Source organism: Ostrinia furnacalis, unplaced genomic scaffold (genome assembly GCF_004193835.3).
Source record: "Ostrinia furnacalis isolate ACB-3 unplaced genomic scaffold, ASM419383v2 OfSCF2803, whole genome shotgun sequence".
Taxonomy (NCBI): domain Eukaryota; kingdom Metazoa; phylum Arthropoda; class Insecta; order Lepidoptera; family Crambidae; genus Ostrinia; species Ostrinia furnacalis.
In genome coordinates this window covers 259,926-285,245 of record NW_021133042.1, presented here as the reverse complement: position 1 = coordinate 285,245, position 25,320 = coordinate 259,926, and the positions used below count along the sequence as shown (strand labels likewise).

The following is a 25,320-nucleotide window of genomic DNA, read 5'->3' as shown; positions in this document are numbered from 1 at the left end:
AGAAATAATGTAAAGCGATTTCGAAGTCTAGACAAGTGGCAATTTTTGATCAAATCGAATCCGTTCTAATTCCATACAAAAAAGGCCTTTCGACCATCTTTCGAAATTACAACTGTCACATAGGGTAAGTGCGCTAGTTTTCGTCCAATTATCGGAGTTGCCAACTTTGTGATGCGAAATGAATATCTTAAAATACCCTTACTCATATGTATCATATGTCATTTTAGTCCTTATTTAGTCTACTTTACGTTAATATTATATGACAATAAGTAAATACCAAGGGTTTTTTTATAAAAAATATTTTATGCAAAAGAGGCGATTTCACTAGTTTTCGTCCAAAAAAATCAGTTTTCGTCCTAGTGCACGCTAGTTTTCGACCACTGTGTAGAAAAAAGGGTGCAGTTGAATTATTAACTTAAAACCAATTCTACAATACAGTAACTATGGATTGTGGTATATCATTTGAAAGGTAATTTTTGTTAGCTTTCATATGATATCAAAATGATTTAAATAAGTTTCTTACCTAAATTTTGGAAAATATTGCAATAGTTCGAAGGATNAAATTTCTACAAAGTGGTCAGGCGGAAGAGTCCCCGATAGTACCTATGCAACTCAGGCATAAATAGGCCTACCAGGTAAACGAGAACCATTTTTAAATTTAAACCTAAACAAAAAATGACATTAAATTTTTCTGATCAGCTTTTTGCGCGTCTAATATTTTTTTCAATTTCTTCATTTTCTATTTTATAGGAACTGGAACGAGAAGTACATACAGCTGGCATTTATCGACAGTCCGCCAACTAAATACATCGATCGTAAACCGTGAACTACGGAGTCGCCGGGTGAAGAAATAAAATCGCCGAATTGCGCCTCTGTTGTGGCGCTTATAAGCAATTTACGATTTTTGTTTGACTCACAAAGGACAATGTTCGTTCTCCATACATTGTTCGCCTAAAGAACCAACAATTTTGACATATTACTACCCGAAAGCGAAATAATACGATTCTGTGTGTAAGAACAATGATTCCTGATGGACACTTGCCATANGTCCGGAAGTTGTAATAGTATTATAGAATAAACGTTAAAAGACTTATTTATTTAATTTTTCAATGCTTAAGTGTCCATTAGAATGAAAGGGTGCTTAATGTATTAAAAAAAATAGAAAATAATTATGATGGGTTAATGTTTTTGGGCGGTTTTTTAGGCGGTTTCTGACAATGTCCTTTCAAACTTGCGCGATTTCTTCGCGAAATGCCGAGCGGCCCAAATTGTGTTTTGTGACGCCACACATCGGTCGAGTCAAGAGTCGCCCTCGAGTGTCACAATTTAGATAAGATGTAGAAATCTCACATCCATCCTTCACTAGACAGCATAATTAACTTTTAAAAAAAATAAAACCGACTTCAAATGCGTGAACACAAAAAAAAACTAAAAATTAAAAATATTGCGTATAAAAAAGTTCATCCCCAATTTTCCACCCTTGGGGGTGAAATATTTTCTTCAAATTCGCATGAAACCACCCTTTTTATAATACCTATTTAACAAAAAAATAATCGTTCAAATTGATTTATAATCGGCGGAGATATTGTGTATAAAAAAGTTCATCCCCAATTTTCCACCCTTGTGGGTTGTTTTTTCTATTATTAAATTTAAATGGGACCACCCTTGAGGTATTACCTATTACCGGGTCGAATTGAGAACCTCCTCCTTTTTTGAAGTCGGTTAAAAATAGCTTACGAAGTTACGACTCAGAAACATGGTTGGTAAATATCTAAATAAACAAATAAAGTTCTTTATTGCTTCTACAACTTTAGTTGGTTTCTTCCTGTTTAGTTTGAATTAACAAACAATGACAGATGGTGGTTTAAAATTGTAAGAAGGTACCTACTATATCTTACGAAATCCTCGTAATAAAACCTACCTATATATCTTAAAAGAATTAAAGTAAGTATGTACAATAAATTAGCGGACCGTTTTCACCATCAATTTTAATTTTTTAAGTGACCGCTATGAAAACAAAATTCATTTTATATGTTACCATAGGGATCACTTAAAAATGAGGGATTGATGGTAAAAACGGGCATTACGCTTTTTTCCAAGTTACAAAAAACGTACTTGTACCTACTTATCTTGACTACATAACAAGTATTTATTACTTAAATGATAACAAAATTCAAATGAGTTTCAGTTCCATCAAACATTTTCGTTACTTGATCTACGTATGACCCCACGTTAACGACGTGTTCAGTGAGACGGGATTGATGTTTATGTTTTGGGGTGGAATTACAGGAGACGGGTCGTAAAGATGTCTATAGCATAATGGCAGCCAATTAGGCTTAGCGAGGTCCCACTAATTGGTTTAGACTTCATTTCATCATAAATTTCATTTAAAAAACAGCCAACTATAGTCCATTCAACGTAAGATGGTGATTATGACAGTTCTATTTAGTGAGGCGCTCCTTATAAACCTAATCGATATTTTTTAGAATCGAGAATATTTTCTATAGAAATCTAATCGCCATTTATTTGTTTGATTTTTAATCTTGATCAAAATTATATCTATGAATTTGAACTATCTGGAAATGGAATCATCAACAGCCCTTTACAGTCCACTACTGGACTATGAGCCTCCTCCACTATAGTGGAGGGTTTTGCCATAATCCCCACGCTTGGCAGGCGGGTTGGAGATCGCAGTTTAAAAGATTGATGTTTGTCAGAGAGCGCTGCTACCCGTTCTCTGTTTGATGTGTAGTCCCTAATCGCCTCTTACGACACCCGCGGAAATGGAATAAACGTGAATATTCTTAGTGGTACAAAATAAATCACAAAGAATTAAATATATGCATTTTATTCAATAAAACATCAAAATAACAATAACAAACAATACGTGGAGAAATCGCATAAAACAAAACCGTCATCAAAGGCAAACGCACACGTACTAACTTAGCTTTGACCTGCCTGAGATAATAATCGTGATTCGATGGTAAGATGACCACCATGCCGATTACTGATTTATTGCGATTTTTTATGTCCCATCCCTATGAGCAAAAGTTCCGACTAACGCAGAAGCAATTCATTTAATATTTTTTCACAATTTTTTCTAAATAATAAACTAATAAATAATTAGAAAGTCTTGTTTAGGTTAATTGAGAAAGATTAGTGATTGATATTTTTGAAGGATGAAAACACACAAAAGTAATTGATTTTTACAACTCAATATTTTTTATTCGTAGAAAGTTAGAATCATAAAACGAAACGTTTTATCTGTCTAAATCACCATCATAAGTTGAATGAACTATAAGTCCTTTTAATGTGCCTACGTCTAGGAAAAAATAGAATTACGTTTTATAGAATTAGTTTTGATAGACATTACACTATCGTTATGTGCATGTACCTATATCTTGGACGAATAAGCCACTGGACGCGTAACGAGTGACGTTTTCGTCTTTACCCCGCTAGCACTTGCCAAGGCTAATTTGCCATGGTAAATGTTTTCAGGGTGTCAGTATGACGCGAGCTCTCGAAGATTAAAATTATCACGAAAAATAGGTAAATGCGCCGTACTTTTTTGTAAAAATTATACCAATAACTCAAAGAATGTTTCTTCTCACGCGTAATTACATTTTCTACCTATTAAAGTAGCTATTTTTTCGTAAAATAAATAAAATTTGATAAGTAAACAAAATATAATTACGTAATTTTAAAAAAGTTCTCATTGTACAGGTAAATGCTTAAAACGTGTGGCATATTTAATTTGGTTGGATTATATGCTTCATTCATTCGTTCACATTTATTTTTTATGACGTAATAGGGCTTGAAAATTGTCGATAAACTTATCGAAACTGATATTATTCAAATTAATTTTAGATTTCCAGTAGATCTAAATAGAAGAAGAAAGTATCAAATCAAATCAAATCGAATCGAATGATTTGATTTGATTTGAAGAAGAAAGGTAGAGGGAGTTATGAGAAAAAGTACAGCTTGGAGGTACTGAGGTGACTATGTCAAACTTTTAGGTTTGCGTGATTTTATAGTGAATAGAGTTTAGCCTGAGAAGTCATTTTGTCAGTGTGTTATTGATTGATTGGAGTGATTGTTGATGAGTTTGAAACTCAAATTTTGACAGCACAGTTTTATGGTTTGATTTAATCACAACTTTTACTAGTTAAATGTTAAATAAAGATTTAAAACAAAATGTGTTTGATGATAATAAGTAAACATGAGAAAGTGACATTATTGTCATATAACTATTGAATGACAATTATTATTAGTTCTTAATTATTTATATATGTTACGGTCAAAGTGATAAATGTGAAAATTATGAATAATCGCCGGTTATTATGAATAATTACCGCATGATTTGGTAAATGTGATTAATATGAGGTCATTTATATGTGTATAAAACTAAATAGGCGGCTTAGGGGTGGCCCAAGGGCCACCCCCGCCGCACCCTAACCTATTTTTCACTTTAAATCAAAACATTATGTTATAGGCATCATGGAAAAGTAATATTATGCAAGAAACATTCCAAACTCATTATGCCAAATTATATGCATTAATATATGATATCAAAACATTCAAAAGTTTGGCTGTACACGAGCACGTACACAAGATGTTGTTCTCTTTTATGAAATTTGATAGTACTAAGGTTGAATTATTAAATAATCACTGTTAAATGTGATTAATTTATCACTTTTACCACGACTGTCGGTAATTATTCATAATAACCGGTTATTATTAATAATTTTCAATTTATCACATTGACCGTAACATATACATACAAAAGTGTTTTAGTTTCATGTTATGCATAGTTTCGGACTGTAAATAGTTTGTCTTGTCTATGTCAATTGTCAAATGTACCAACGGTTCCCCGCTTATTTATTTTGACGTAGAAACATAAAATATGTCCATAGAAAAGTTTCATAAGTTTTAAGATATGACCAATTTTATTTGCGTCTTAAGCTCATTTACCTCTGGTGTCACGTGCTAATTTTGGGACATCCTGTATATTACACAACACAAATATTAAAGTTTTTTACTCACTACCGTATTCGTAAGCATCATCCAGCCAGACATAGGTAGGTACTCACCAAAAATAAAATTGGTTTGCAAGAACTTTGCAATGCGGCAATCAACACATAAGAGAGATGGTACTGCTTATAGAACTTCTAGCAATATCAAAATCTATCCTGCCGATCTTTAGTTATGTTGTAACTAAGTTTATATGGTGTAACTAACTCGACTTTGTTGCATATTATGTCTAAATCAATCCAATTCATTAATTATTTAAATAATTTGTAAATAAAGATGATCAACGCATGATCAATTTTATCTCATTAGGTTCATTCATTCACTCGTTCATTTACATAATTATCGACAAAAAAATTGACGATTATTTCCAGCACTAAATGTCATTATTTGACAATTGTCATACCTCTCCCCCCGCAAAAATTGGTTGAACGTGTTTCCATATGATTCTTAGAGGGTTTCGCGTCCAGTGGTTTATTCGTCCAAGACCTATATACACAAGTAAAGCTCACTCGCCTTCGTGAGTTGCGCGAACTATAAAAATTCTATTAAAGAATTACATTAGAGGCGAGTGAGCTTCACATGTGTGGTGGCTCGCTACTTACTGTTCGTATTTCAAAAGTTTTTATAGACATTACACTATCGTTATGTGCATGTACACGTACATACACAAGTAAAGGTCACTCGCCTTTCGTGAGTTGCACAAACCATAAATGTAATCCCATTTTTTCCTAGTCTTTCCTAGAATTCTAATATTATTTGGAAGCAGGTAAGAAATTCAGTCTATAATGTAATACTATACTGTAAGAATCACTAAAATAAAGACAAGTGAAATGTTTCTGACAAAATAATGTCTTTTATAAAGACAGGATAATATACGAAGTCTGATAGGAAGAAATCAATCTACATTACACTTGAGTAAAACATTTTAATATCCTCTGAGGGTTTCCTGAAAAAAATCTATGGCCTGGGTAGGGTTACCATCTATTTGAATTTATCAGGAGTTATTTGAATTTCACCCGGAATTTCAGGTATTTTTTTCGGCATGCTCTCTCAGGCGCCACGCTAGTTTTGGGTCTGACTTTTTTCAGCAACATGTGGCTTTGGACTGAGTTTTAAATTTGCAAATGGTAACCCTAACTGTGGATGTATGCAAACCCTTTTGTATTTATTGACGCTCTCCATTCGCGGCACGTCCGTCCATCTGTCACAGGCTCGTATCTTCCAACATTAGCATAATATAAATTGATTCTAGTCTTTCAAGGATTCGCCATTTATTATGCGCTTTTTAATGTTTTCAAGTGGAATACTTTTTGGTATTGAGGATCACGTCTGAAGAGATGGAAGATATGTCCCCAATATATTCTTTATCAAGACAGATAGGACATATTTTAAATTGAAATACTTTTCATCTTACTACGTATGTTTTTTTTATTCCCCATTTAGTTTGTTTATAACTGAATATTTTCGAGGTTTATTTTTGCTTGGTGAATTTTCACTAATATTATCATTTGATTTTGTGTCTGCATCATTTAAGGCATCAATATGTGCCTAGTCAAATCAAAAGTTAGTTAATATTTTTCTTATAGCTTTTTTTTTAATTTCAAATACCAGGTTCTACTTCAGCTGCCGTAATGTCACAGCATAACGATGCTACTCTAACAATTAATACGAGAAGGGTCAACCCATCAACCAAAAGTGGGCCTACCCTGGGCTTTACACCACACACACTCGACTACTGGACATGGCAGGCGCGCACTCCACGCGATAAACAAAACAAAATGATAATATCTCGCTTCACCCGCGAAAGATTTATTCACGCTTAGAAACTCATTTGCCGCGCACCACGAAATAAAAAGCAACTCAACAGCTTGAAAAATATTATTTCAGTAAGCGTAGGCAAGAGGGGCGTATCGCGTAATGTCCCCTAATGTGCGAGCATAAAAAACCCACTCACCGCCGGCCGAGCATTCTCCTCGAATGGACTAAATTTTATGTAAATTTCCTTTATGATCTTTCGGCATTTGTCGCAAATTATCGCGGCATCCCCCTCGTATACCTACCTACCATTTGAAATATTAAGCTGGACAGATATTTAATATTATGTAAATGTTTTTTCAAAAACTCATACTACAACTAGAATTCAGGCATAAATGCGTATTTCATTAAGTCTCATGCTAATGAAATCTAGATTTCCCTCAAACGTCGCTATAAAAAAAGTACCTACTATGAATATGAAAGAGCTGACTGCCAAGGAATAAATAGGTACCTTTAGCTATTTGGTTGTTCTAAAAAGTAATTAAAAGTCTGACTAATTATTACATTGCCATAGACACTCCCTACGTAAAATTTCATGTAAAAAGTGTTTTGTCCCTCATTTCCTTGAAACTATCATCACTTATTTATTAGAGCAAACTCAATATTCAAGCTGCAACACTTTTAAAAGAAATTCTGTTACTTTGTAATATTTAATTTAAGTGAAACCTAGTAAAAGGAACTACAGCTAACAACCACGCGGACAGAATTTATTTAAAAACTCATTTCTCAGAGTCACGTAAGTAATGCTGTAAGCTGTCGATCGTGCAGTCTAGCCTTCGATCGATGCTCGTGAAACATAAATAACCTGGAATTTATCTTGTTACACGTTGTGCAAGATGGAAGCGTGCGTCGATATTATTTTCATAACTCAAAGGAATGTTGTTGGAAGTTGATGTATTTGTCAATATATTGCTATGAATTCCGATATTGCAGGTGCTCCTAAGTAGGTAGATATGTTGGACGACTTTTGTTGTAAGGTGCTCTATGACAAAGGTGTGTTCAACGACTTGCTGTTAATGTTAATAGTTGCAAAAGCATTATTAACAATAGGAAGTACCCATGGCCGCCATTGGTGCTTTCTATCAATTACAACATCTTCTCCTTCTTCTGGAATTACAAAATTTTAAAATGATAGAGTGAATAATGAAAAAATTAAAAATCTTTACTGAAACTGGTCTCTACTCATATTATTTCACTTTTTTCCGAATTATTTGGAGTTATTTTACTATCTCTTGAACCTTTGTCATACCATGAGTACTACGGCTCGCACTTGGCTATTTCGTTCACATTTTCAGTGTTTTCATTGCTACATAAGTAGGTATTGGCTGCAAAACCAAAATGGAAAATTGAAGACGAGCACTAAATAAAACACGAGCTCTCCAGCTTGAATGCAGCGTTACATACAATGCATGTCGACTGCACACCAGTTTTCAATCACAAGCATCCAATTTGACCGAACTGGAAAGCTTTCCTATTGTTCCAGCCTTTTTCAGATTCTATTCTGCGATCGACTAAATCTAATAAATGAGCGAATCGTACGTGAATACACCCGAGTACTTATTGTTCACTAATTTCATTTGGTTATGAAAGTAGAGTACCTACTAATTATGTCGCTATTGTCATTTCATTTCATGAGTCTGTTCAGCCATTCTATTACAAAAATCATAGTGCGTTTTCCAAAATGCGTAATAATGGGTGTGATACACCTGCAAACTTATAAATATAGGTAATAGGTCATATAATTACAAAGCATAATATCGAGGGACATACCTACAATAAGCCAACATCTCACTCAAGTAATATCCCGCTTTTCTTTGTTACAAGGAAAGGCGATAACGAATATGGAAGCCTAATGAAGTAACATTGTCTATGTATATCTAATAACGTCGTATGATTTCTCTAGACCTGCCGCGTAACAGCGCCCCAGGCGTCCAGGATATAGCCCAGACGGTATGTAATCGCGTGGCTCCACACACCTACACGTCAAACTCACACTTATTCCCAATATCCGAAGATCCACGTTCGCTGCAGTAATAAAATATACTACTTACGACCGCGAGCCATGAAACAAATAAACTCGGCTTCTGGCACACCCGCCAGCGAGGATGGTACTGACTACATTGTGCTGCTCTTTACAGAGAGGCTAAAGAGCAGTACGCTTTCAGACTGTTTACACAGATGCTGTAATTTTCTCTTTGTCAAAATAAAATGTTGCACATCCCTTCCAAATACAAACAAAAAATTTAGTTCAATTTGTCACACTTCAAAATTTCCCAAAATATAAAATGACAACTTTGTATGATCTCTAGCAAAGATTGGTACTGAACCTTCTAAAACTAGTCAACTAGCAAATGTCACTGGCAATCGAATCGCTGTTCTCCAGTGTACAATAGACAGCAAAAATAAGCTCCCAGTTCAATTTTAAGCTCTCCATCAGAGACTTAAGAACAAAAGCCTTTTCCTCTTGGAATCACTGTTTGGACGTCCGCTTCATACCTCCCAGAGCATATGTAGGGGGTGTTCCCACCTTCATACACCCTTACAAATCTTATTTGCGCTCGTTTCCAGTGGAATTCGTCTTGCGTCTGTATCGGAATTTTTATTACCTGCGCATCCATTATTGTGTGATGGCGGCAGTGTAAATCACCCGAGACTTACTGGTTTTCTTTTACGTGGTTCTAGAATTCGGAATTTGTTACTCTTCTTGCGTAATTGGGAAGAATGTTTTTTGATTTACGTTAGAATTATTAACATTTTACGTTATTGGGACATCACTTCGTTCAGGGACTATAAAAGTTTATATTGTTTACTGATATTACTCGTGGCGAAACTAAATTTCTAGAAATATCAGAAGTTTCGTAAGAAGATAAACAAAGAACTTACAAACAAAGTATATACCTAAGTATGTATCTATTTTATGAAAAAGATACACAGAGCAGTTAAAAACTCGCTTCCACATATTCCGTACCAACACCTCAAACAATAATTTACCATCGGGATTTTTACCAAATCACGGCGGATCGGTGGCTCGAGCAAGGTTAGCTCCAGAATACAAATACGAGCTTCCCCGACCAAAATGGGTGGACCCCTCAGGATATTGGGTAACACTCTTTCACTCCCCTTTTTCCAAAGAAATACAGGAGGGAGGGGAGGGCAAAAAATAGTGGTCAGGACCAGGACAGCCGCGACCACCTGAAATTTCAATTTCGCGACGCTGAATAAATTTATTCGTATTTTGCCGTCTTTGTTGAACCTCAGCACGAAAATATATGCAACCTGCCTGTATAATACTCATGTGTGTGAGGTGGAGAGTCCTATTAGACGCCTAAAAAGCTTTATTAAGGTGTCATCAACAGTCAACGATCATTAGCGCGTATTAAAGCAATTTGTAAATTCTTTTGTGTCTTCTGTGTCTTCTTACGTCTGCTGTTCGAAGACGAATATAATAACGTACCAAAACTAGCTACAATATGAATATAATATGCCTCCATTACCTTGTCGGTCCCTTGTACTTTAATACTTTGATGGCAACAGCCGCCATTTTTAGAATTCCGTGCCTCAAAAAGAATAAAAGGCCCATAGGATCACTTCGTTGTACATGTGTCTGTCTAGACCCTTTTTCTCAGAAACGCGTAGCAATAAGCTGAAATTAATATCATATATTCAAAAAGAAATTCTATTCTAGGTCCCTCCGAGCTCTTAGAATTCGTTTATATCGTGTAACTCTCTCTTCTCTTACTTAATCAAAACCTATGCTTCCCAATAGCTAAATACGTACCCCCTTACTAATAAAAAGTTACACATTTGTTGAACAATGTTTTAAAATGACATTTCCATACTAAACGTCACTTTACAACACTGTTCAACGAGTGTGTAAGTTTTATTAGTAAGGGGGATAGTATTTAAGCCCCTACGGAATAAAGTATCTATATTTCATACGCAAGTTTTTGATTTTGAATCATACTTCAGAACAGTGACAAGAAATCAAAAAACGAAGGATAGAACCCTCAATATTCGACTCGCAGTCGACTGGTTTGATACTGTGGTAAATTAGTAGTCAATAAAAGCAAGCGAAACAAATAACTTATTTTCGTAAGTCATAGTATTCACCATAGCGAAGCCACTGAGGGAAACAACTGACAAATAAAATAATGAAAATAAATTTAATGATGCAGAAAATCATAAAACGATCGTAGCCAGGCGTTTTTGGAATATTTTAGAAACATTTCGTTCTGTTTGGAGTGCAGCCAACAGAGCTATCAGGCCGGCCTGTCCCCGCGTGTATCCCAAAGGATGTTTTAATAGCCATACAAAAACTCCTCTTTTATTACGTACATTTTTTGGGCAACTTCGAGACATTTCCATTACATTACTCCCCGCTTCTTTCTTATCTGAATAATTCAACATTTCTCGAAGTGAATGACAGAGAAAGAATGATAAAGCAAAAACCATTAACGTGATTGCAAAATATTCGGATCTCAAGTCAAATAAAACTTGCCTGGATTGTCTTTGCTCAGCAGCATGTTGGTCTTGGATGTTCAGTTCTGAAGATGGAGGATATGCTAAAAATGGAAATCAATTTCATGAACTCAACCTTCCTAATGTTTCGGAAACATAGCGAAATGCTTTTAAAGACTCCACAAATATTTTCAGGAAAACAACAATTGAATTAATTTGGATAATAAATACCCTTCGAGTAATAATTACATCAATAAACTTTCAGTTGGTGCTGTGATTGCTGTGAATTAACATAATATTTTTGTATATTGTTGCCTTATAATACTGGGACAACATAAATTATCTAGTGATGTGAATAAGTGACAAAAAACTAAGCAACCCTTATCATTCCAACAGAAAAGTAAACAAAGAAAAAAATAAATGAAAAACTCCACCAAAAATCCACGTTCTTCCAAAACGTCTTCGCGGAATCGCAAAAGTGAAGTTGAAATGACTTATTGAGATAAACTGTTTGCCGAACGCTCCAAACCAAATTTCCTGTCACTTCACGAGTTAAATTGTGGCGAGATTTTAGATAGGTTTTCTATTTTTACACCCCTCACAGGTAAATCGAAATACAGTATTACTTTATCAAATCAAACGTAAGCGTAGCGAACGGGTGAAAATAAGCGATTTGCGCCGCAACATGGGATAGAAATTTAATGTTACTATGAAAATGGAGTAGATTATGAGCACGCCGCAAGTGTACAGTCGGATTTGGATGGGTGATTGATGAGGATTCTTGCCTACTTGACTTTGATATCTTAACATTCGCAGACGAACTTGATCCTTAACTTGCTAGCATACCTATATTGTGAATCAATTTAATTTTAAAGCTGCAAAAATAACGCTGCTGCCTGTAAACATAATTAATTATTACTTTTTTCACGATCAAATCTCAATATTATTGAAGTTTTTTTATTAAGATAAATATTACATCCTTTTGATAAGAAATACCATAAGATACTCACAAACAACTATTCCAGAGCGTTCTGTAAAAGAACAAAGGAAGATAAGGTAAATGTAAAGAGTTAAAAATTGCACTCGGCGGAGTTCGCTACGCAAAATCACAAAATCATCTCATAAGATTCGTTTATCTAGGTTATTCAGGAAAAACAGGTTTCGAAGTTGCAATGGATCTAGATTTGAAATTGCTATTACAATCATATGTTTAAAGGTCGTGTAAAACAGTACTTATTATTATTCTGTGGTAAAACTCATTAAGTACCTACAGATAAGTGTAATACTCATTACTCAGGTAATAGATATTTCCTGAGATCCTTATTGCTTGCAAAACTAAGTAGTTCCTTATCGACGCGACGGCCAACTACATTTTGAATTAAAACAAAGTGATCTAGGAGCGTTACGAAGACCAAACTTTTTCAATCCCAGAATCAATTTGCATTCAATCTCCATAAGAGTTAGAATCCCCTATTATTTAGTTCTTATTAGCTTCAACGTAAGCTTACCTGGATCAGAGTGTTGTAGTTTGTTGTTTGCAACTAGAAGTTAGCGCTCGACAAAGCGAAACCTTCAGAGAACTACCTGAGACCTAGCTCTTGAGAATTTTCACTTTTATTACAACTCTTCGGATGCACTCATTCCGCGATAAGTTTTAATTAACAAAACACTAAAATACTCATTCCGGCGCCTGAGTGGCGCAAGGATGTCTATGAAATTCACATAAAGATAGCGAATATAACCGTTTTTTTATATTTTTATTTCATGACCATTTTTATTACACATTATAATGGTACTCCGTCATTAAGGGGTGAGGATTGACTTCAAACGTACTTATCTCGGGTAGACATTTACCTAATTCAAATCTTGGAACTTCCGGGTTTTTCTCAAAATGACGTATTCATTTTTTAACCACAACGAGAAGCGTCTTTATGTTGCCTGTATCTCATCTGATGGATGTTCAAATATAGTAGGGAATTTAGTGCAATGATTTGTATGGAGACCCCTCCACTTTGGTATAGAAGGCTCATTTTTGCAACAGTGTTTCTTTGGGTGCTCCTGAGTGGATTTCCGTCGGTAGACATCGGGAGCCCCCCATGTGGTAGCAGGGGGAGGGGGGGCAAGATACCTTCCGCCGCGCTTCACTTTAAGGCCCATATCTTCAAAACTATGGGTATTACGGCAAGTGTGGTATCATTTTCGGATAATTAAAGGATGGCGAATTCATTTCTAGAACAAACTTTTTGCCTTTTCATACAAAAAAATTGAAATATTGAGTAAAATTCACAAAAATCAAAAAGTATTTTTTTAAATAAACGTCGTTTACTTTTAAACCACTGGAGATAATCTAATAAAAAAATATGACCTGAAAGCTACATTTATCAGGATTATAAAAATATAACATTGTATGGTACTTTTTTCGCAAAAAGTAGGTGAAAAAAATTTTTTCTTCAGGACACAGCGGGCGAATTTTATTGCGCATCGGAAAAAAATATTTATTTTATCCATGAATTCATACTATTTGGTTCATAATCAAGCAAAAATTATTATTTTAGAATTTATTTAGAGTTGCTGGCACATCAATCTACCATGATTTGTATTTTTTCGTCAATTGATTTTGAACTCTATGTGTGAGACATAAGGTTGAAAATAATTTAAATACATTTTAATATTGAAAATATCATAAGAAGAAAGCACTAAATAAAGAACTTTAATTTGTCTAAACGTCTTAATGATTATTATTATTTTAATTAACACTTTTATTTGTACATACTATTGTACCAGTGATTTAACGGAAAGGTAAGTGTGAGGAAAATGAGGTTTCACAATCATAGTACGGGAGATATTTTTAGCACAAAGGTTACGGCTGTGACCTTTTTAGTTGTTTTTTTTCAGACAGCACCAGCTTCTGCACTACTTCTTGCACTTACATCTTACCATTTCCAGGCAAGCCTCGGCAGCTACGGGCAAACCGGTCCGTGTAGGCTCCATCTTGCTATCGGCTCTGGTCCACCCCAAAACCAGTCGGGTAAAGGGAAGACTGAGTCGTTGCTTGCAACTAATCTTATACGCGAACCCCTTGGATTGATCTAATAAGTAAGTGGATAGATCTTGAACAAGGGACGACTAGAAAAGAGGACCAAAATCATCCAAGCATCAGAGGGTGACACATGTCGCACAGATAAGTAATCACTGGCGCATCTGCATAGCAAGTCTGCGGTCTATGTCATTGTCTTTCAATCTTGGAATCGGTAGGTAACTCCAAAATCGTGGGGGTTACCAGGGGGTGCCTTAGGACTTACGCCGCCACCGTAAAGATGGCCTTGAGAACGGGAACGGGCGTCTACTGTAAACACTTCGAACATAGTGAACGCTTAAGGAGGTTTGCTACAGTGTTTCAAGCTGAATTCTACGCTATAATATGTGTGCACTAAAGAACAGGGGTGTAAAAAACGCAATATTTACATCCTGATCCACAGCCAGGCAGCACTCAAACAAAAAGCCATCGCCTCAGTGAAGGTTGAGTCTAGAATTATTCTAGATGCAATCTTAAAGATGAACAAACTCGGAAGGCATGAAAGTGTCCCTGATGTGGGATACCTGGACATACACGGATCAAATGCAATGGGAGAGCCGACAGTCTAGCGAAACTAGGGTCAGAGGCGATACCTAACTACTTCTTGCACTTACATCTCACCATTTCCAGGCAAGCCTCGGCAGCTACGGGCAAATCGGTCCATGTAGGCTCCATCTTGCTATCGGCTCACCAAAATCCCAACAGAACAGCCTAATGTCTTCAATCTTGGAATCGGTAGGTAACCCCAAAATCGTGGGGTTACCAGGGGGTGCCTTAGGACTTACGCCGCCACTGCAAAGATGGCCTTGGGAACGGGAACGGGCGTCTACTGTAAACACTTCGAACATAGTGAACGCTTAAGGAGGTTTGCTACAGTGTTTCAAGCTGAATTCTACGCAATAATATGTGTGCACTAAAGAACAGGGGTTTAAAAAACGCAATATACATCCTGATCCACAGCCAGGCAGCACTCAAACAAAAAGCCATCGCCTCAGTGAAGGTTGAGTCTAGAATTATTCTTGATGCAATCGTAAAGATGTACAAACTCGGAAGGCATGAAAGTGTCCCTGATGTGGGATACCTGGACATTCACGGATCAAATGCAATGGGAGAGCCGACAGTCTAGCGAAACTAGAGTCAGAGGCGATACCTATTGGGTCAGAACTGATACTTACCTTTATAATCTAACGGCATACCTTATGGCCATAAAATGGCCATATCCAAGAAGCACAGTGCTGAATGGGAAAGCTCCAACGATATAAGATAAGCATCTCCAAATCATTCCTAAAGGGAAACACAGGGTCATGGAGAAAACTCATTAAGCGGAAATAAAAGTTACCTAATTCCAAGCAATTACTGGTACGCAAACTGGGCATTATGGAACGAACCACATGTCCCACAAAATGGGCCTAACAACAGAAGACAGCTCTCGAGCATGTGGAATACATGTGGGGTCCATGAATCAATACTGTAAGGATGGGTCTGCTTGGGTCAGCATATCCGGCATCAGAAGACTTAGAAGGCTTTCACTCAGACGCTTAATTCACCTAATGGATAGGATTTTTTTGGATGATAGGGAATAAAAAAATGGAGCATAAAGATCCTAATGGGTCGCTGTGGACTACGCTTAGACCTAGCTTAGCTTAGGCCCTACATAAGATAACCCAGACAGCAGCAGCAGCTTTGTATCAGCCTTGGCTACTGGCAGTATATCAAGGGATTCGCGTATAGGATCAGGTGCAAGCAACCGACTCGAGTCTTCCCTTTACCCGACTGGTTGGGGGTGGACCAGAGTCGATAGCAAGATGGAGCCTACATGGACCGGTTTGCCCGTAGCTGCCGAGGCTTGCCTGGAAATGGTGAGATGTAAGTGCAAGAAGTAGTGCAGAAGCTGGTGCTGTCTGAAAAAAAACAACTAAAAAGGTCACAGCCGTAACCTTTGTGCTAAAAATATCTCCCGTACTATGATTGTGAAACCTCATTTTCCTCACACTTACCTTTCCGTTAAATCACTGGTACAATAGTATGTACAAATAAAAGTGTTAATTAAAATAATAATAATCATTAAGACGTTTAGACAAATTAAAGTTCTTTATTTAGTGCTTTCTTCTTATGATATTTTCAATATTAAAATGTATTTAAATTATTTTCAACCTTATGTCTCACACATAGAGTTCAAAATCAATTGACGAAAAAATACAAATCATGGTAGATTGATGTGCCAGCAACTCTAAATAAATTCTAAAATAATAATTTTTGCTTGCTTATGAACCAAATAGTATGAATTCATGGATAAAATAAATATTTTTTTCCGATGCGCAATAAAATTCGCACGCTGTGTCCTGAAGAAAAAATTTTTTTCACCTACTTTTTGCGAAAAAAGTACCACACAATGTTATATTTTTATAATCCTGATAAATGTAGCTTTCAGGTCATATTTTTTTTATTAGATTATCTCCAGTGGTTTAAAAGTAAACGACGTTTATTTAAAAAAATACTTTTTGATTTTTGTGAATTTTACTCAATATTTCAATTTTTTTGTATGAAAAGGCAAAAAGTTTGTTCTAGAAATGAATTCGCCATCCTTTAATTATCCGAAAATGATACCACACTTGCCGTAATACCCATAGTTTTGAAGATATGGGCCTTAAAGTGAAGCGCGGCGGAAGGTATCTTGCCCCCCCTCCCCCTGCTACCACAGGGGGGGCTCCCGATGTCTACCGACGGAAATCCACTCAGGAGCACCCAAAGAAACACTGTTGCAAAAATGAGCCTTCTATACCAAAGTGGAGGGGTTCTTGCACTAAATTCCCTACTAATAGGTGATATAAAGCCTAGTTGCATACAATTTTTCGTTTGTACCGTGGCCATAGACTATGAAAATAACGATGAAAAATAAACACACTTCGCATGGATGTTACAACAAAACCATAATTCCATTATGCGGGCGCTGTGCGTGTGCCTGATGAAAGATTACTCTCCGTAATACGACAGTAACACTTTTATGCTCAATTTGTTCACGCCATTTTACAAGAGTAAATTCGCAAATGTGTATTTGTGGCATATAACAATTTAAAGGACAGTTATTTATTTTTATTTTTAGTTGCAGCTGTGATTTTTAGTACATTTATGTAAGTACCGTGTGAAACTTGCCCCTAACATATATTTATAGTTATTTATACAAGATAATAACGGCCTAGAGCAATAATTCTTTTAAGGATACTAGGAATTGGCGTATAACAATATTGCAATTACGTTGCGTTGTTACTAGAAGTAGGATCCCCACTTCGACCCTAAATTACCTAGTCCTTAGGTACTTACTTGTTTTGTTTAACTTTAGTTAAAAAAAACCTTCAGCGATTACGTGACTCGTGAGCCAAACTAAGTTAGTTCTCTCAAGTTCGCTTTCGCAAGGTTACCTCAAATGGACACATCGGATCCTCGTCAGTAATAAAAAGCTGTGACTTGTCCTTTCACCATATGCGGGGTATAGAGCGCCCGTAATCCGGCCCTAAACGCCTGATCGGAGCGGGCATGATTGTGTGCGAGCAAACACCTCGCACCCGTGATTACTGCACGTACTCGTATCTCCTGCTGGGGATCTATCCTTAAAACGTTCGATTATTTACAAAATAAAATAAAAAACCTTTCATTTCTTGCAAGAAAGTCTTTTAATTCTTTCTGCGGGTTAAGCCTCAGCCGTCCAAAGTAGCCCACAATAAGTCTTGGGCCCTTTGCATCCAGGCTGGACCCGCTATTTCTATAATGTCTATGATTTTTACGATTTATTTAACGGGCAACAATAACAGAAACTAAGATAAACAGTTGTACACGTGCGTAAATAGGTAAAGCGAATAAAAGCGGGTTCAATGTTAGATGTAAAAGAAATCAGAAATAATTCAGCGTATACTTAGTTCCTTTTAAAAGACTGACACATGCCAAGCTGTCTTCATATTTATAGAAAGAAATTCTTGCAACTTACGGTCGTCGCTACGGCATACGGCATATTACACAATACGCACACTAGCAACAATGGACGTAATACAACTGTGTTACAAAATATCACCTAGTTATCATAGAAGTCACCCGACAGTACCTACCTGAAATTACTTTCTACGTGACAACCGCCAGAGTGAATGAGCCAGAAGACCTTTAGATTCAATATAATATTTAACTTCCAGAAATATGAACGTCAACAAAAATAGACGATAATACATCGAATAGTTTCCATAATAAGCCCCTCGCCCTAGGGGAGGTCGGGGACGTCACGGCAGAATGCAGAAAATGTGTTCTGTTTTATTAGAGGGCCAATAAATTCCGTACGTGAGCCGGCGCGCGTCACTATTGAGATCACGTGAAAAAATATACGATACGTGCGTTTGTCGATGTATCGAGCACGAGTGCCGCACTAATGAAATATACGGACGATGATATTCTGACTCCATCGTTATTGAAATGTTTGCTTGAATACCAACACTTTTTCTGACTGCTGAATATAACACTAATTTTAAGATGAATATTATGTGTATGCAGAGAAGTTACCTATTTTGTTATTGACGTTAATTAACTAATTCGTTTATATTCAAAGAATTTTACATTCAACATTCATTAATCATTTCAAAATAATATAAAATAAACTAAGTGCAATAAGGTAAATATTTGAGCTCTTACGGATTCTACGAACTACGAACCTACCATGATGCTACGACGCTACGAGCCGTAGCTCGTAGCGTTCTACTCGTAGCTGTATGTTATGAAGAAATGCATTCGAGATTTACAATTTCAATAGTCATTTTTAAAACGCAATTAACTTACAAACATCTTTTTTAAATTGTAATTTACAATAAGTATGTATGTTGATTATTCTTTCGTTTCTGTAAATGATAGGTAGGTACAGTAGCTTAAACTTCCAAGCAGTTTCATGATATCTTTTAAAGATAAGGCAAAGAAGTTCATAACGACTTTTCCTTGAGCACTAAAGTTGAGCTTTTTCACACTTCGTGAAAACCAATTTAAAAACTGCACAATAACATCACTGGGAATGCTAACGGTGAGCTATCGCCGTGTACAGATTTAAGGCTGATGACACTGTAAAGGTTATAGCGGATGCTATAATGGGAGCGTTTACTTCATAGCAAGAAAGTTTTAAGTGAAAGATTTTAGGTAGTTTCTAATTCTATATTAGTTTGTTATTACTTTCTGTGTCTTGTTTGTTTAACTTTTCTGGTAGGGGTAGTCTAACTATGTACTATTTTCAACTGTGTATTTTCTTAAACTGGATGACTGGTTTTATATTTCAGAGATAGTAGCTACTTACTCGTACATCAAGTGTTAAAATAACATTAAAATTTCAGTGTTTAGCTTGATGTTTTATCTGTACCTACTTTATTAAAAATAAATCTTAATCTGAAATCGAAGTAGAAGAATACGTTTTATTACATAGTCGGGTAGGGGTGACTGGGTACAAAGTTGCTAACCTATACGTGACAGTTTATTGCAGTTCCAAAATCACTACGCACCTGCTTTTTTCCATGTAGTTTATCTAATTACTAGCGGCCGCCCGCGACTTCGTACGCGTGGATCCCGTTTTACCCTCTTAGGGGTGGAGTTTCGTAAAATCCTTTCTTAGCGGATGCCTACATCATAACATCTACGTGCATGCCAAATTTCAGCCCGATCCGTCCAGTGGTTTGGGCTGTGCGTTGATAGATCACTATGTCAGACAGTCAGTCGCCTTTGAGTTATAGGTATACATATATTTAGATTTGTGATGGACAGTTCTCGCTTGCCTCCTCAAAATGCCCTGGTCCTTACAAAGCAGACGGACGTCAGGGTGTAGCCAACGCGTCCGCTCCATTCCGGACATATTTTGCAATTTCATTTCCCCCGGGACACGGCACGGTTCACGCTACATCTTATTCCTTGCGGAAGTTTAATATTTCTGCCACGCAATCTTTGCCATAAAGATGACGCTCTTAAGCCAATTTTATAGAAGCTGCGTGAGAACCGAGCTTTGTGATTTAGGTGGCATCGCAAACAGTCGTATTTATTTCTTTATTCGCGTAATAGTAGTACATCTAGAAATACAGTAGATGCACCGCTACACCGCACAACACAACATTATTACATGCGTTTCAAAATTATTAAAATAGATATAGGAACGTTCCAAGTTGATGTCATTAATCTATTTAGGTACTAGGTACCTTTCTTACTACGAGTATATTACTCGTAGATATTATGTTCGAAGATGAGCACAGGTTTTTAGGGTCGTCAATTTATGAATTAATCTTAAATATTGTGTCAGATAAGTCGCTGCAATTTACTTGGTTTTGTACAATCAAGATGACGTGATGAAATCCGGGGACGGGAAAAGCGGGAAATGAACTATTTGTGTCGGTTGTTTGTGATTCCTGTCGCGACTCTCTGGGCCTACAGCTGTGTAGTATGAAGTGAGATACTACAACATACTATGTTACTACATAAATGTGATTTACCTACATACACCACAGTTGACAGCACATCACAAAATACACATTTTTATAGGATGGTATTTCTCTTGCTGGGTTGTACCTACACATAACGCTTTCAAGCGTATTGATAAACTGTTGAAATACATATCAACACTACTTACACATTCTAAAGTCCAACCAGATCTCCTTTAATCCACGCTTGAGAATAAAACCTCTCCACCATAAAAATATTTATCGATCACAAACCCCGAGCTCATCTCGCTGATAATGCCCGCGGCAATAAATTCCACATTTTATACGCTCAAGTCTGCGCTTAGCATTAAATCTGCCTATAATGAATTAAGTCAGATGCAGCCATGACTGGAGGACTCTCCGCGCCGCAATTTTTTCAAGTGCCCATTTACACATTTAATTAAATTCTCACTGTTTTAATTTGACTCGCCAACGCAAAATTACGGCGCACTATTCAAAACCGCCGGCGGGAAATCGCGAATCGGGCACAAGTAGTAGTGGGTATAAATACTTTCCTTGGGAACAGCTGGCTGGAATCGGACTAGCTCCAATTAAAAGGGTAGTGTTCTGAATCAGTAGTTTTTTTGGTTGTTTTGGACCACCGAGTAAAGCAGTTGATGCTTTTTAAGCAAAGCACAACACTTACAAAGATATATGGACTGCTGTTGAATGTTTTCGTATTTTAGTATAACAGATACTAAGAAACTTACTTAAACGACAAACTGAAGTTACACTAACACACCACGACTAACTTTGATCTTTTAAATATGACCATATTCGGATCTCTAAATATTGCCTTGTAACTGTGGCATCCACTCAACTCTTATCCTATACCTAACTATCAGCTCATGAAAAACTTTTGGTATGAATCACAACACAAAGTACTACCACACGACCACGACTTTGAATTTATAGCTACGAGTATGACTACGAATAATAAATAGCCCAAACGCCAATTGGTGCCCTGCATTCGAAAATTCAAGCTGACGAAATGATAAGTATTCCAATTACAATATCATTGAATTCTATCGAACGAATAGACCAATTTCATTGGAATCGCTTGCCCACTCCATTGAAATAAGAAGGCGATAATCAATAAAACACTTTGATAGGAACTATTTCCAAAGCTGGACTCAAGACTATTTTTCACCAGAAAAGAGATTTCCGTGTATTTTTGAAGTGGTAGATACTTTTTGAGCATGCAACCTACTTTCGTAAATTCTGCACCTGAATTTATAAAAAAAGAAAAGTAAAAATACTGGCAGCATTCGACAAAGCTGCTTTTTTACGAAAAATAAAATTAGTAGCAGAGAGCCTAATCTGCAACAGAACGTTCGATCTATACAACTCTTTCGCACACTCTGGAGCACCTTGATAAAAAACAAAGACGGATTGTGTCGATTTAGCGAAATTGTTTGTTGCACAGTTAACCCCCAGTGGCTTCCGTGCTCTACGATAGTTAAGCTGTTTCTTGAGACTACGGACTTTCCAGTAAGGTCTTACATTTATTTTCTCCGATAAGGTACTTAAGACCAAGTGTGTATCAAACACGCTCGTGGTTGGACTATTCGGATATAACTTACATAATCCTAACATTTCTTTAATCCTGTGTATTGTGTGTTAAAGCCCCATGGCTTCACGTGCCTCCGGCAATGGGCCATCAATCGATTTTCTTCATACCTACCTACATGCTGCTAAATTTTACTTCATATTTTCGCTGTAGATCAGAATCAATTTTTAGAAAACGTTTTGTTTCAGCCCTGTAGACCCACATTTAAAAAAAAAAAATGTTTATGAATTTGGAATTGATGTTTATTTTCGTTAAGATCTATCAATTGATTAATGTTAGTGTATAAAGTGATGACACAGATGTTTTTGCTATAGAAATTTTGCTATATAAAGAGCAGAAATGGCTATAGTTTGGTGATATCAACTGTCCAATAGTGCACAGCACGGTGCGCAATATTTATTTAGACCTCCCCCAAAAACTCGACTGACGGCTTTTTTCCCAGCCGCTGCTAGCAATCACTTTACTATACACTTCATTATGTAGCCGATGTCCAGCATAGATGCCTGCCCATGACAGGACAACAGCGGCAACCTACAAAAAATACCGAAACAAACTGCCGCAGTTTTAGCGTTAAATAAAATTACCGGGGGCTTTCGTTCATTCCTCTGGAAACAATTTGCCAAATGGCCAGGGAAATAAAAATGCACACTTGCTAAGTTTATTTTTTGAAATAATGACAACCATTTGTTAAGTCTAAGTATTCAAATGTTGGTATATTATGTAGTAATGGGGTCATTAGGTTTTTAATTGGTGTTAATATTTTCCAGTAGGCAAATGAACGAGATAAGGCCTCTTTATCATTATTATTAGTACACCTGCCTACAACTTTTTTTGCATAAATTAAAAAAAAAACATCAAAAATGGTAGTAACACTACAACTGCAAAACAAAAGATTTGTAAATAATCATCGAAACAGACGTACCTAAATCAGTTCCAGTACATAAAGTTTTATTAACATGTCTATAGAGGCACATGTTTTATTTTCTCTACTCACTAGGCAATAGTCAGTTAAGACGTTACTTCAGACGATCGTAACACTTTCTTCGCCGTAATGCTGCCGAAAGTAATAAAAGTAAGTAACTCTACTGGGTCACAGTCAAAGTTACTGCTCGTGGGAATGAAAATAAACTAGGCGACTTTTTAAACAAATAAAGAGGGGTAACATGAAGATCTATCTACGAGTAGGAGTACCTACCGGTAAACTATCTTCACAAAACAGAATTTAAAATGTTGCTGTTTTTTACAATCCAGTCTAATGTAGAGTAAGTTCTCGGGATGATAATATGCATGATATTTGCTATTATAGATCAAATTAAACTACAAATTCTAATAACGGGGTTGTGATTTCAGTTATCGATCCAAAAAATACCGATAAGTCGTCTTTTGATAATAAAGGTTTCCTTACCAACTCTACGTGTTTCTCAAGAACATTTCTCCAAGTTGACTAAAGGCCTAAAATGATTAAAAATTGAATATTATAGTTTAATTGAGTAATTCACACAACCTTTCCCAGTCAAATTATCTTTCTACCGTCCATTGGCTTAAAACCTAAACTGACCGGGCACTCCAACTTCGAATAGCGGGTAGACAATAAAAACTTCCAAAACTGAAAAAATACCGCAGCCGTACTTCCCTGGCGCTAACTTTTCAAAAAGCAATAACTGCGCCATCTATCTACCGCTTCAATTCAAAAGAATAATAATTTTAGGGTGTATTTTTTGCCGCGGCCACTGGCCGGTCGGTCGCGAGCGCGTTTTATTGCACACTATTCCTGCGAATAAACGCGGAGGGGGGTTAATGGACCGACTGGGGGGCCCCATCCTCACCAGTGGCCCCCAACAACCGTAAGCCAAAATCAACCGCCAGGCAGCTCGACGGCTCAGTGGTTTCCCATTCAGCAGTTTACGTCACGAGTGATTAGACTTCTTCAGGTTAGCTCGCTTCATCATTGATCAGATCTAATCTGCTCTCTTGTAAAAGTACTATCTGTATTGCGAAGTGCTTTCCAACCTTTTCCAACCAATTTATTGGCAACATTATACGCATCTCTACAGCGCCAGCTCTTCAGATTATTGCAAAAACGCTTCGCAATTACAACTACATAATAAGTGCTAAGGTGTATTGGTGATGTAGACTTGATGTGCTGACGCCCTTCCTTGAAACGAATCTCGTGCAAAATTGGACGCACTAACTAGTATAATTAATGTAGAAGTTTTTTATACCCTGAGATCTTATCATGAGGGTAGTGGGGTCCAAATGTAAAAGTGGTAGAAGTTTTAAATACCAATAATGGTGTGCCCTTACGTTTCCACTGAGCTTACCGTTCTATTTAGAAGCCACAGTATTGGCTGCCGGCGAATATTCAATATATTTTTGCCTGCAGACCGAAGCCAGCTAGCTGACCACTAATCAGTGGTACAGTGATGTACGGTTGTCCGAGACCACAAAGTTTGTGTTCCAATATTAACAGGAATGTACGTTTGGACAAAGCCGGTTTATAGATGAAAGCTAATTTAATCGGAAATAATAGTAACCGAAAAAACCCTAAAGATTCATCCAATGTATTATTAGGAACTGATTCTGCTACCACGCGGGGTGAATCCTCCCGGTTGATGTCAAAACTAATAGGTAATTACAATGAATCTTACAAATCCTGAATCAATATTTGTTGCCCTTATTTAATAGTATTCACGTTTAAAACTAACAAAATTTGGCTAGTAATAGCTATTACTAGGATACTGTAACTATTTACCTAATGGGAAAGATTTTGATAGAAGTACCTAGGTAAGTAGAATATTAATATCTATACCTACTCACCTACCTACATAATTGGATTTCTATGTTAATCTCGGAACGGCGGAGTTGTACGTTATTTCAATAATAGCCCG

At 36.6% G+C, this 25,320-nt stretch overlaps 1 long non-coding RNA gene across 1 annotated transcript; it reads right to left on the bottom strand.

Annotated features, from left to right (window-relative positions):
* Window positions 1-14,707: 14,707 nt before the first annotated feature.
* LOC114356403 (uncharacterized) lies at window positions 14,708-16,141 on the bottom strand. The gene is made up of 2 exons (XR_003656211.1): window positions 15,531-16,141; window positions 14,708-14,973 (listed from the first exon to the last, which is right to left on the bottom strand). It is a non-coding gene; the product is annotated as an uncharacterized LOC114356403 (long non-coding RNA).
* Window positions 16,142-25,320: the final 9,179 nt, after the last annotated feature.